The sequence below is a fragment of the Pongo abelii genome, chromosome 23, assembly GCF_028885655.2.
Source record: "Pongo abelii isolate AG06213 chromosome 23, NHGRI_mPonAbe1-v2.0_pri, whole genome shotgun sequence".
Lineage (NCBI taxonomy): Eukaryota > Metazoa > Chordata > Mammalia > Primates > Hominidae > Pongo > Pongo abelii.
In genome coordinates, this window is record NC_085929.1 from 30,409,704 (window position 1) to 30,419,865 (window position 10,162).

Genomic DNA, 10,162 nt, shown 5'->3' on the forward strand with positions numbered 1-10,162 from the left:
AATCAAGGTTCCAATGGATCTGTATAAACACACGACTAAAATAATCCTTATCTTCTAATTTTGCCCCCCATGTATGTCCTAGTCCCTTCTCCACAATTTACTGCGTATAATCCAAACCCTTTTGTCTTGTTTTTTTTTTTTTTTTTTTTTTGAGGCAGAGTCTTGCTCTGTCACCCAGGCTGGAGTGCAGTGGCGCGATCCCCGCTCACTGCAAGCTCTGCCTCCTGGGTTCACACCATTCTCCTGCCTCAGCCTCTGGAGTAGCTGCGACTACAGGTGCCTGCCACTGTGCCTGGCTAATTTTTTATATTTTTAGTAGAGACGGGGTTTCACCGAGTTAGCCAGGATGGTCTCCATCTCCTGACCTCGTGATCTGCCTGCGTTGGCCTCCCAAAGTGCTGGGATTATAGGCGTGAGCCACTGCGCCCAGCCTTGTCTTTAAAAAAAAAAAAAAAAAAAAAAAAAAAAAAGTATTGTTTTTCTATCTAAAAGATAGAAACTTTTTCTACTTTAGTCACTTTTTAGGCCTTCATTCTCTTGTGAAAGTACCCATGTACACTGAAAATTTAGCAAAACTTGAATGATTTTCTTCTGTTAATCTGTCTTATTTCAGTTTTATTCTTAGGCCCAGACCTCCAGAGACCCTAAGAATGTAGAGGAGATTTTTTTTCCTCCCCGGTAATAGCATGGCATACAGCATAGATCCCCGCTTGTTTAGGTGAACTTTAATCGCTTTCTAAAACTTTCTATGACATTCTTCATAAAGGTCATGCAGGCCACGCGAGGTAGCTCATGCCTGCAGTCCCAGCTACTTGGGAGGCTGAGGTGGGAGGATCACTTGAGCCCAGGAGGTCGAGGCAGCAGTGATCCACAATCGTGCCACTGTACTTCAGCCTGGATGACAGAGCAAGATCCTGTCTATAAGTTTTTTCTTTCTTAAGTAATGCATGTTTCAGCTCAGACTTATTCCATGGTGAGATATATATATGTGTGTATGTGTATGTGTACATATGTATGATTGCAAATGATATCTGTTGCATTTTACATGTTGAAGGAAGTATCTTCTTGAAAATATTATAAATTTGTGTCAATGTTGCTACTGCTCAAAACCCATTTCAGAATTGGTAATCTACTTACATTCAAAATGAGTGGGGTGGCCGGGCGCGGTGGCTCACGCCTGTAGTCCCAACACTTTAGGAGGCTGAGGTGGGCAGATCACTTGAGCCAGGAGTCTGAGACCAGCCTGGCCAACATGGCAAAACCCCGTCTCTACTAAAAATACAAAAATTAGCAGGGCATGGTGGCGCATGCCTGTAATCCCAACTACTCGGGAAGCTGAGGCACGAACCTGGGAGGCAGAGGTGGCAGTGAGCCAAGATCACACCACTACACTCCAGCCTGGGCAACAGAGCAAGACTCTGTCTCAAAACAAACAAACAAAACAAACAAAACAAAAAAATGCAACACAAAGGAATCACCCAGAAGGAGGGTGCTGCGAAGACACATAGGGGAATGCCAGAACAGAGGCAAAGACTGGAGTGATGGGTCTTAGATTAATCACAGTCTTTATCTCCTGTACTTTATCATGCTTTGACATTTTTTAAGTTTATTTTACATTTTTGTAGAGACAGGGTCTCACTCTGCCAGGCTGGAGTGCATTGGTGCAATTACATCAGTTTGGTCCAAAAGTAATCATGGTTTTTGCCATTACTTTTAATTTATTTATTTATTTATTTATTTATTTGAGACAGGGTCTCACTCTGTCACCCAGGCTGGAGTGCAGTGGTGCAATCTCACCTCACTGCAACCTCCACCTCCTGGGTTCAAGCGATTCTCCTGCTTCAGCCTCCCAAGTAGCTGGGAGTACAGATGCACGCCACCATGCCCAGCTAATTTTTGTATTTTTAGTAAAGACAGGATTTTACCATGTTGGCCAGGCTGGTCTTGAACTCCTGGCCTCAAGTGATCCACTTGCCTTGGCCTCCCGAAGTGCTGAGGTTACAGGCGTGAGCCACCATGCCTGGTCTGCCATTACTTTTAATTAAAATTTTTATTATGGTTGACCGATTTCCTAGATTCATTCATACATTTTTGTTTTGTTTTGTTTTTTGAGACAGGGTCTCGCTCTGTCACCAAGGCTGGAGTCAGTGGTGCAGTTACAGCTCACTGCAGCCTTGACCTTCTGGGCTCGAGTGATCCTCCTGCCTCAGCCTCCTGAGTAGCTGGGACTACAGGCATGTACCACCACACCCATCTAATTTTTAATTTTTGTTGTTGTTGTTGTTGTTGTTTTTGTAGAGCTGGTGTCTTGCCATGTTGCCCAATGCTGGCCTCAAGTGAGTCTCCCATCTCAGTCTCCCAAGGTGCTAGGATTACAGGTGTGGGTCACCGCGCCTGGCATGCTTTGACATCCTGAGGCCTTGCTGATCCAAGAGAGACTGCACCTCCCTGGGCCATAAATTCCTAAACTATTAACTTCTAATTGGAGTGCTACCAATTTTTTTTTTTTTTTTTTTTTGAGATGGAATCTCACTCTGTCACCCAGTCTGGAGTGCAGTGGCGTGATCTCAGCTCAATGCAAGCTCCACCTCCCGGATTCAGGCCATTCTCTGACCTCAGCCTCCCAAGTAGCTGGGACTACAGGCGCCTGCAACCATGCCGGGCTAATTTTTTGTATTTTTAGTAGAGACGGGGTTTCACCGTGTTAGCCAGGATGGTCTCGATCTCCTGACCTCATGATCCACCTGCCTCGGCCTCCCAAAGTGCTGGGATTACAGGCGTGAGCCACTGCTCCCAGCCCATCCCCAGCTAATTTATATACTTTTAGTAGAGACGGGGTTTTGCCATGTTGCCCAGGCTAGTCTCAAACTCCAGGGCTCAAGTAATCCACCCACCTTGGCCTCCCAAAATGTTGAAATTACAGACATGAGCCACTGTGCCCAGCCTAGAGTTTCTTTTTTATAGCAGCACCCTGCTTCCTGGCACCAAAATCTGTGCTCCTGTCCTCTGGATGGTATAACAAATTACCACCACCTCGGTGGCTTAAAACAACGTAAATCTATTCTCTTACAGTTATGGAGACCAGAAATTTACAATCTATTTCTCTGCGCCAAAACCCAGGTGCCAATAGGGTTGCACACCCTGCAGAGGCTCTGAGAGGGGAACTGGTTTCCTCGATTTTTCCAGCTTTTGGGGCTGCCTGTCTTGGGTCATATAGCCCCTTCTTCCATCTTCAAAGCCCACAACGTAGCATCTTCAGATCTCTCTCTGCTTCCATCTTCTTCTGTCTTCTGTGTGAAATCTCCCTCTGTCTCCTCTTATACAGATACTTGTGATTGCATTTAGGGCTCACTCAGATAATCCAAGACAATGCCTCCATCTCAACATTCTTAATCAATTCTGCAAAGTCCCTTTTGCCACAGAAGGTAATATTCACAGGTTCCAGAGATCAGGACTTGTATATCCTTAGGGGTCGTTATTCAGCCTACCACAGGAAGGAAAGAGAAGGTGTCCCTGTGCTGTGGTTTGAATGGCTCCCCCACAAAGCATGTGTTGGAAATGTAATCCCCAATGCAACAGTGTTGGGAGGTGGGGCCTAATGAGAGGTGTTTATCTCATGAGGCCTCCACCCTTACGGATGGATTGATGTGGATTATAAAAGGACTTTGAGGCTGTGAGTTCAACCTCTTGCTCTCTCTTACCCTCTCTTTATCCTTTCACCAGGGGATGATACAGCAAGAAAGCTCTGGCCAGATGCTGGCCCCTCGATCTTGGGCTTTCCAGCCTTCAGGACCATGAGCCAACAAATGTCCACTCCTTATAAATGACCACCGGGCACGGTGGCTCACGCCTGTAATCCCAGCACTTGGGAGGGCAATGCAGGCAGATCACCTGAGGTCAGGAGTTCGAGACCAACCTGGCCAATATGGTAAAACCCTGTCTCTACTGAAAGTACAAAAATTGGCCCAGTGTGGTGGCTCATGCCTGTAATCCCAGCACTTTGGGAGGCTGAGGCGGGCTGGTCACAAGGTCAGGAGATCCAGACCATCCTGGCTAACATGGTGAAACCCCGTCTCTACTAAAAACACAAAAAATTAGCTTGGGTGCAGTGGCAGGGGCCTGTAACCCCAGCTACTCTGGAGACTGAGGCAGGAGAATCGCTTGTAACTGGGAGGGGTCCCAGTGCTAGGGACCTTACCTGTTTCCAGGCGTCACCCCGACCCAGAGAGGACTGTGCCCCGCCGTCCTGGAAAGGGCCCAGCGCACGGACATCTGAGGGTTTGTTCAGAGCTCTGTTTCTCAAAGCTGCAAGTTGGCAGAAGGGAGGGAGCGAATGGGATCCTCTAAAAGGGATCTCAGACTTTCACCCAGCAGGATGTGAAACTTGCAGGTGTCCCAGACTGGTGGGAACCTTGACTGGAAGTCTGGGGTTAAGGATGAACTTTCTACCGTCCAGACTGTCCCCTGCAGAGCAGCTGCTGCCAGACAGCAGGAGCTCCCGTTTCGTGCACAGGATCGGGGCAGGGAGCCCGCAGCCGCAGCAGGCAGGAATGACTGTGCAGGAACCTCCTTCTCCTTGAATCCCAGCCCTGGCATCTCACCAGGGGGCACAGTGATGGTCCAGGGCTGGGCCTGGGACTCTAGCTGAATCTTTCAGAGTACCCCATCCCTTTGGCCAGTGGCCCAAGCAAGTGAACCAGAATGCTTCCTTGGGAGTTTTGAAATTGGAACTGGAGAGAGGAGCTCCCTATGGGGAGGTAAATGGGAGCTGGGGCCACCTGTAGTGACATTTCATGAGTTCATGGAGTAGGCTAGTCTGAGAGAGAAAAGCTGACTCAGAGAAAGGGAGTGATAACAGGGCGTGGTGGCCCACACCTGCAATCCCAGTTAATCAGCTTGGGAGGCTGAGACCCAAGGATCACTTTAGGCCAGGAGTTTAAGATCAGCTTGGACAACATAGTGAGACCCTGTCTCTCCCTCTCTCTTTTTTTTTGAGACAGAGTCTGGCTCTGTTGCCTAGGCTGGAGCGCAGTGGCGTGATCTTGGCTCACTGCAACCTCTGCCTCCTGGGCTCAAGTGATCCTGCCACCTCAGTCTCTTGAGTAGCTGGGACTACAGGCATGCGCCACCATGACTGGCTAATTTTTGTATTTTTTGTAGAGACTGGGTTTTGCCACATTGCCCAGGCTGGTCTTGATGTCCTGGGCTCATGTGATCAGCCCATCTTGGCCTCCCAAAGGGCTGGGATTGTAGGCATGAGCCGCCGTGCCAGGCCCAAGGGTTTTTTTGTTTGTTTGTTTGTTTGTTTTTTATTAGTGGGGTATGGTCATGTGCACCTGTAGTCCTAGGTACTCCAGAGGCTGTAGTGGAATGACTGCTGGAGCACAGGACTTGGAGATTGCAGTAAGCCATGATCATGCCACTGCACTCCAGGCTGGGTGACAGAGCAAGATTCCATGTCAAGAAAGAGACAGAGAATTAAAAGAAAAAAGTGTAGGGAGACAGAGATCCTGTCTCAAAGAAAGGAGGGAGGAAAGGAGGAAGGGAAGGAAGGAAGGGAAAGGGAAGGGAAGGGGAGAGGAAGGGAGGGGAGTGGAGAGGAGGGGAGCGGAGGGGAGAGGAAGGGAGGGGAGGAAAAGTGGGGAGACAGAAACAGGTTCTGATTCCAGTTCTGTTAGTGGCTTCTACACCCCTCCCCTCCTATGACTGGAGAAGTTTTCCGAGAAATCTCCTCACCCACCCGCCCACCTCCCACTCCACTCCCTTTTTTTTTTTTTGCTTAAGCCAATTGTCATTGAGTTTCTATCTGAAACCCCCAAAGGGACACTGGCCGCCCCTGCCTCCACTCTACAGAGGTGGGGAAAAGGGGAGAGGGGCTTGGCAGGCCGCCCAGCCAGTCATAGAGGGAGTAGGCTTCAGGAGGAGTACAGAGTTCTGGCCCCATTTTGGGGGAAGGCACTGGCTGAGAAGGGCTGAGCAACTCCTGGAGATCCAGACCAGTGGGGAGGGCAGGTGGGAGGAGCAGCAATGGGGCCCAAGCTGTTCCTGGACATGCACTCGGCCCCCTGCCACGCTATCCACTTTTGCCAGACAGAATGACATCCCTTTTCAGCTGCAGACAGTGGAGTTGGCTTGGGGTGAGCCAGGTGGCTGGGCTGGGCCCCATGGAGTGGGTGCCAAGGACCAGGCCCTGCACTGAGCCTTCTCTCCTTTCTGCCCACCAGGGGAGCACCTGAAGCCTGAGTTCCTGAAGGTGAACCCCCTGGGGAAGGTGCCTGCCCTCAGAGATGGCGACTTCCTACTAGCAGAGAGGTAATGGTGACCTGGTGCCCACCCAGGGTCAGAGCCAGGATCTGCCTGGGTTCTGGGGCTCAGAATTGTAGGGGGAGGCAGAGGCGAGAGGGGAGATCTTCCCCTGGCTTGGAGATCTTTCCAAATCACTGAGGCTCCTTCCTCATTTCAGCCTGTGTAGCTCTGATGCAGAGGCTGGACCCAGGGGCACCTTTGGGCTAAAGCTGGAGGCTGCAACCTGGCTACAGCCTGAGCCAGCTGGAGCTGCGCAGGTGGGGAAAGGATGTAGGTCACCCAGATAAGCCTGGACAACCTGAAGCCAGCGGGCAAGGCTCGGGCTTGAGGCTGGCTCCTCCCCAAATGTCCCCAGCTCATCCTTTCAGAGTCCCAGGAGCTGGGCAGACACAGGGCAGGCTCCACTTTCAATCCCAGCTCCTCACTTTCTCACTCTGTGCCCTTGGGCAAATCACAGAACTTTGTGTGCCAGATTTCTCCTCTGTAAAATGGGGGGAATAATGTATCCACCTCCCAAGACTTACCCGAGGAAGGAAAATGGGCACCTAGTGCTCTGGGGCACTAGGAAGGTAACTTGGAGACCCTTTGGGCAGGGCCCACATGGCAGGCCTGCCTCTCTCACTCTGAGTGGGGACTCCCAGGGAGTGGGGCCGGGGCACAGAGGGCGGGATGGTATGGTAACTGGGAGGGGAGGTGGAAACAGGGGCCCAGGGAGGATCAGAGTTGGAAATGGAGAAACAGAGTGGTTTGGTTGTGGGGAGATACTGCCTGGAGGGAGTTGCAGTATAGGGGAGGTCCTCCCCTGAAGGTGAAGGTGGGGGGAAAACCTGGTCAAATCACTCTGAGTATGAGCAATGAAGCCACCTGGCCCTGACAGGCTGGAGAAAAGATCTCTGACATCCCCTGCCCACAGCGTGGTCATTGTTTTATACCTGAGTTGAAAGTACTGGATACGGGGACACTGGTACCCATCTGAGCTGCAAGCCCACACCTGTGTGGATGAGTACTTGGTGTGGAAGCATGTCACCATCCAGCTGCTTGCCACCAGTGTCCACCTGTGCAAGGTGAGCTTCCTAGGCCCTGTCATGCAGGCTGGGGCAGGAGCCTGGACCCCCAGAGATGGAAGGTACCAGTTGGTACATATTACATATTAGCTTCACTTCCACTGCCCTCAGCAGACATAACTAATCTATCACAGTACTCCTTCCACTAAGCCTGAATGAATCCTTAGAAACCTTCTGAACACAGAGCCCCAGAGGACATCACTAATGAATGGCAGCCAGGAAGGGATGGAGAGGAGGCCCAAGAGGCTTCCAAGAGTCTATGTTAAGCTGCTTCTATCCTCCCAGCCCAGTCTCTCCTGCCCCACTTCTTGGGGCAGCCTGTGGATGCTGCACAGCTGGAGCCGCTGTTGGGGAGGCTGATGCCAGCCCTGCAGCACCTGGATGGGGAGGTGCTGGTGGCCAAGCCCTTCCTGGCAATGGAGCAGATCTCCCTGGAAGACTTGGTGTTGATGGAGGTGATGCAGGTGAAGCTTTCCTACCCACCTGCCCTCTGGGGGGACTCTGGGCATGGGGCTGAGCCCCAACCCCAGCTGCCCTGTCTTCCCAGCCCACTGCTGTTGGCTGCGACCTCTTCCAAGACTGGCCCCGGCTGGCAGCGTGGCGGGCCCGTGTGGAGGCTGCCCTTGGTACTGAGCTCTTCCTGGAGGCCCACAAGCTCATACTCCAGCCTCTGAACCACAGTGAGTCTCAGCAGGACCCCCAGCTGGCCCAGAAGCAGGTGCAGTTGCTGCAGGAGTGGCTCCGCTGAGTGGGTGCAGCCCACTGCACTGCACCCTGCTGTCTGCAATAAACACACTGCATGCTCTTCGCTTCTCTCCAGGCTTACTCTGTCACTGGAAGTGGGGTCAGTCCCATTTCTGAGCCTAGACCTATTAGATCACAGCACAGAGTGAGTGGCACTCAGTCCTCTACGTGGGGCTCTAGTTACCTTCCTGGGCCACGAGGTGCACAGTCTGGCCACTGCAGCCCCAACCCAGCCCAGGAAGTTTCTGGGCTCCTCTGCATGGCACACACTGGAGGATTAATTAGTACAGAAAGGGTATAACCAACATTTTTGGGTTATGGGCCAGATAGCTTACTTAGCTGACCTTACTATGTGGTGTGATAGGATGTGGTGTATTAGGTAGCACGGAGAATTTTGGATTCTCACGGATAGGTTCAATTCCTATAATTCTAGAAACAAGAGGGTTTAAACCTCTGTAATTTATTCTATCAAAGTAACTCTTTTGTGAGACATATTTCTTATGTTTGAAGTGGGATGCTGGAGGTTAGGACTGGCATGAAGATATGTCATATGAAAGTACTAGTGTGAGTGGTGGAAAATTTTTTCACAGGAGATACATGAGCTGATCATAGTGGAATCAGGGATATGATGTTCGAATTCATAAAAAAAGACTTGTTAAAATGAGAGTTTGGGTGACGAAATTTGTGGTATAGAGTTCTGGTATATATATGTTATGCAGTGCTCCTAGGAAGACAATAGTGATTACGGGATTTATTATTTATTTATTTTTTGCCCTAGGGTGAAGGTGGCTTTTATTTCCTCTCTTAGCGAAGGAGGGGGAGGGGAGCTTTCCCAGGCACATCAACCTAAGGAAGGGGTGGTTGGGCCCCCAGCAGCGAGGGGCTGGAAGATCTGATGATTTGGAAGAAAGGGTTCATTCTTGTCCACGTCCTGGCCCTCAGCTGCAGGGTGTGCTGGCAGGAGTCACTCTCCTTGGGGCAGCTGCTCCTGCATCAGCGGAGGCACAAGGAGGTACCTGCTGGTGTTCACAAAGAGGAGGGGGCAGGTGCCCTGAGTGAGGGAGAGAGGGCTAGGGTGTCTGGCCCCACGCCAACGTCTGCCCAGTATGATGACTTTCATAAGGCGTGGCTGGTGGGACTCCTCCGGGAAGGGCCTGAGGGGTCCCTTGGCAGTGCTCCATGCGATGGCTGGTGCTTTAAATGTCCATGTCAAACTGTGCTTCTTCCCCGCCTGCACTGCTTATCTTCTGGACTACTGCTCAGGTGGCTCTGGCTGGATTCCATTGAGGGGATCATCACTGGCAGGGCTGGTGACCCCAGGAATGGTGGGCAGATCCCTTGGGAGTGTTTTGGTCATGGGTAAGTTTTGACACTCCATCAGGAATTTCCAGTGGTAGATGATCGTGGTACCTCCCGGGGTGGTGCTGAAGAGCATGCCGCCGGGGGTCGCGCTGTATTCCCCGGGCAGGTGGGAGCTGCTTGCCTTCGCGAGCATCACCTGGCAAGTGGCGGGGATGGCCCAGCTTGGGGTCTGCTGCAGCTACTGTTCCCAGACATGGTCTCCTGTGCGCTGCACCCGTGAACCTCTCGCGGCCTTCAGGGCATTTATTATAATGATATTTATATAGTCTGCTATAAAGAACAGGGCAAATGGGCCTGCAGCATATTCGACGTTAAAGCCCGAGACTGATTCTGATTCCCCCTGTGTTAGGTCTAAAGCGGCTCGGTTGGTTTCTGCTAGTGTGGAAATCAGTCATATTATGGCCACAGGTCATGATGCTGGGAGCAGCCAGAGAAATTCTTCTGTTCAAATGAGTATATTCAGATTAAAGGAGCCACTTATTATTAGGACTGATAGGAGGAGAATAGCTAGAGTGACTTCATATGAGATTGTTTGGGCCACTGTACGTAGTGCACCGAAGAGTGCGTATTTCAAATTAGATGCTCATCCTGATCATAGGATAGAGTAGACAGCTAGGCTTGATGTGGCTAATATAAACAGGAGGCCTAGTTAAGATTAACTAGAGAGTGGGGTATGGGGAGAGGGA

The 10,162-nt window shown here is 51.0% G+C and overlaps 1 pseudogene; it reads right to left on the bottom strand.

The window, feature by feature from the left end:
• Positions 1 to 9,218: 9,218 nt before the first annotated feature.
• LOC134761200 (eukaryotic translation initiation factor 4E-binding protein 1-like) lies at positions 9,219 to 9,671 on the bottom strand (annotated as a pseudogene).
• Positions 9,672 to 10,162: the final 491 nt, after the last annotated feature.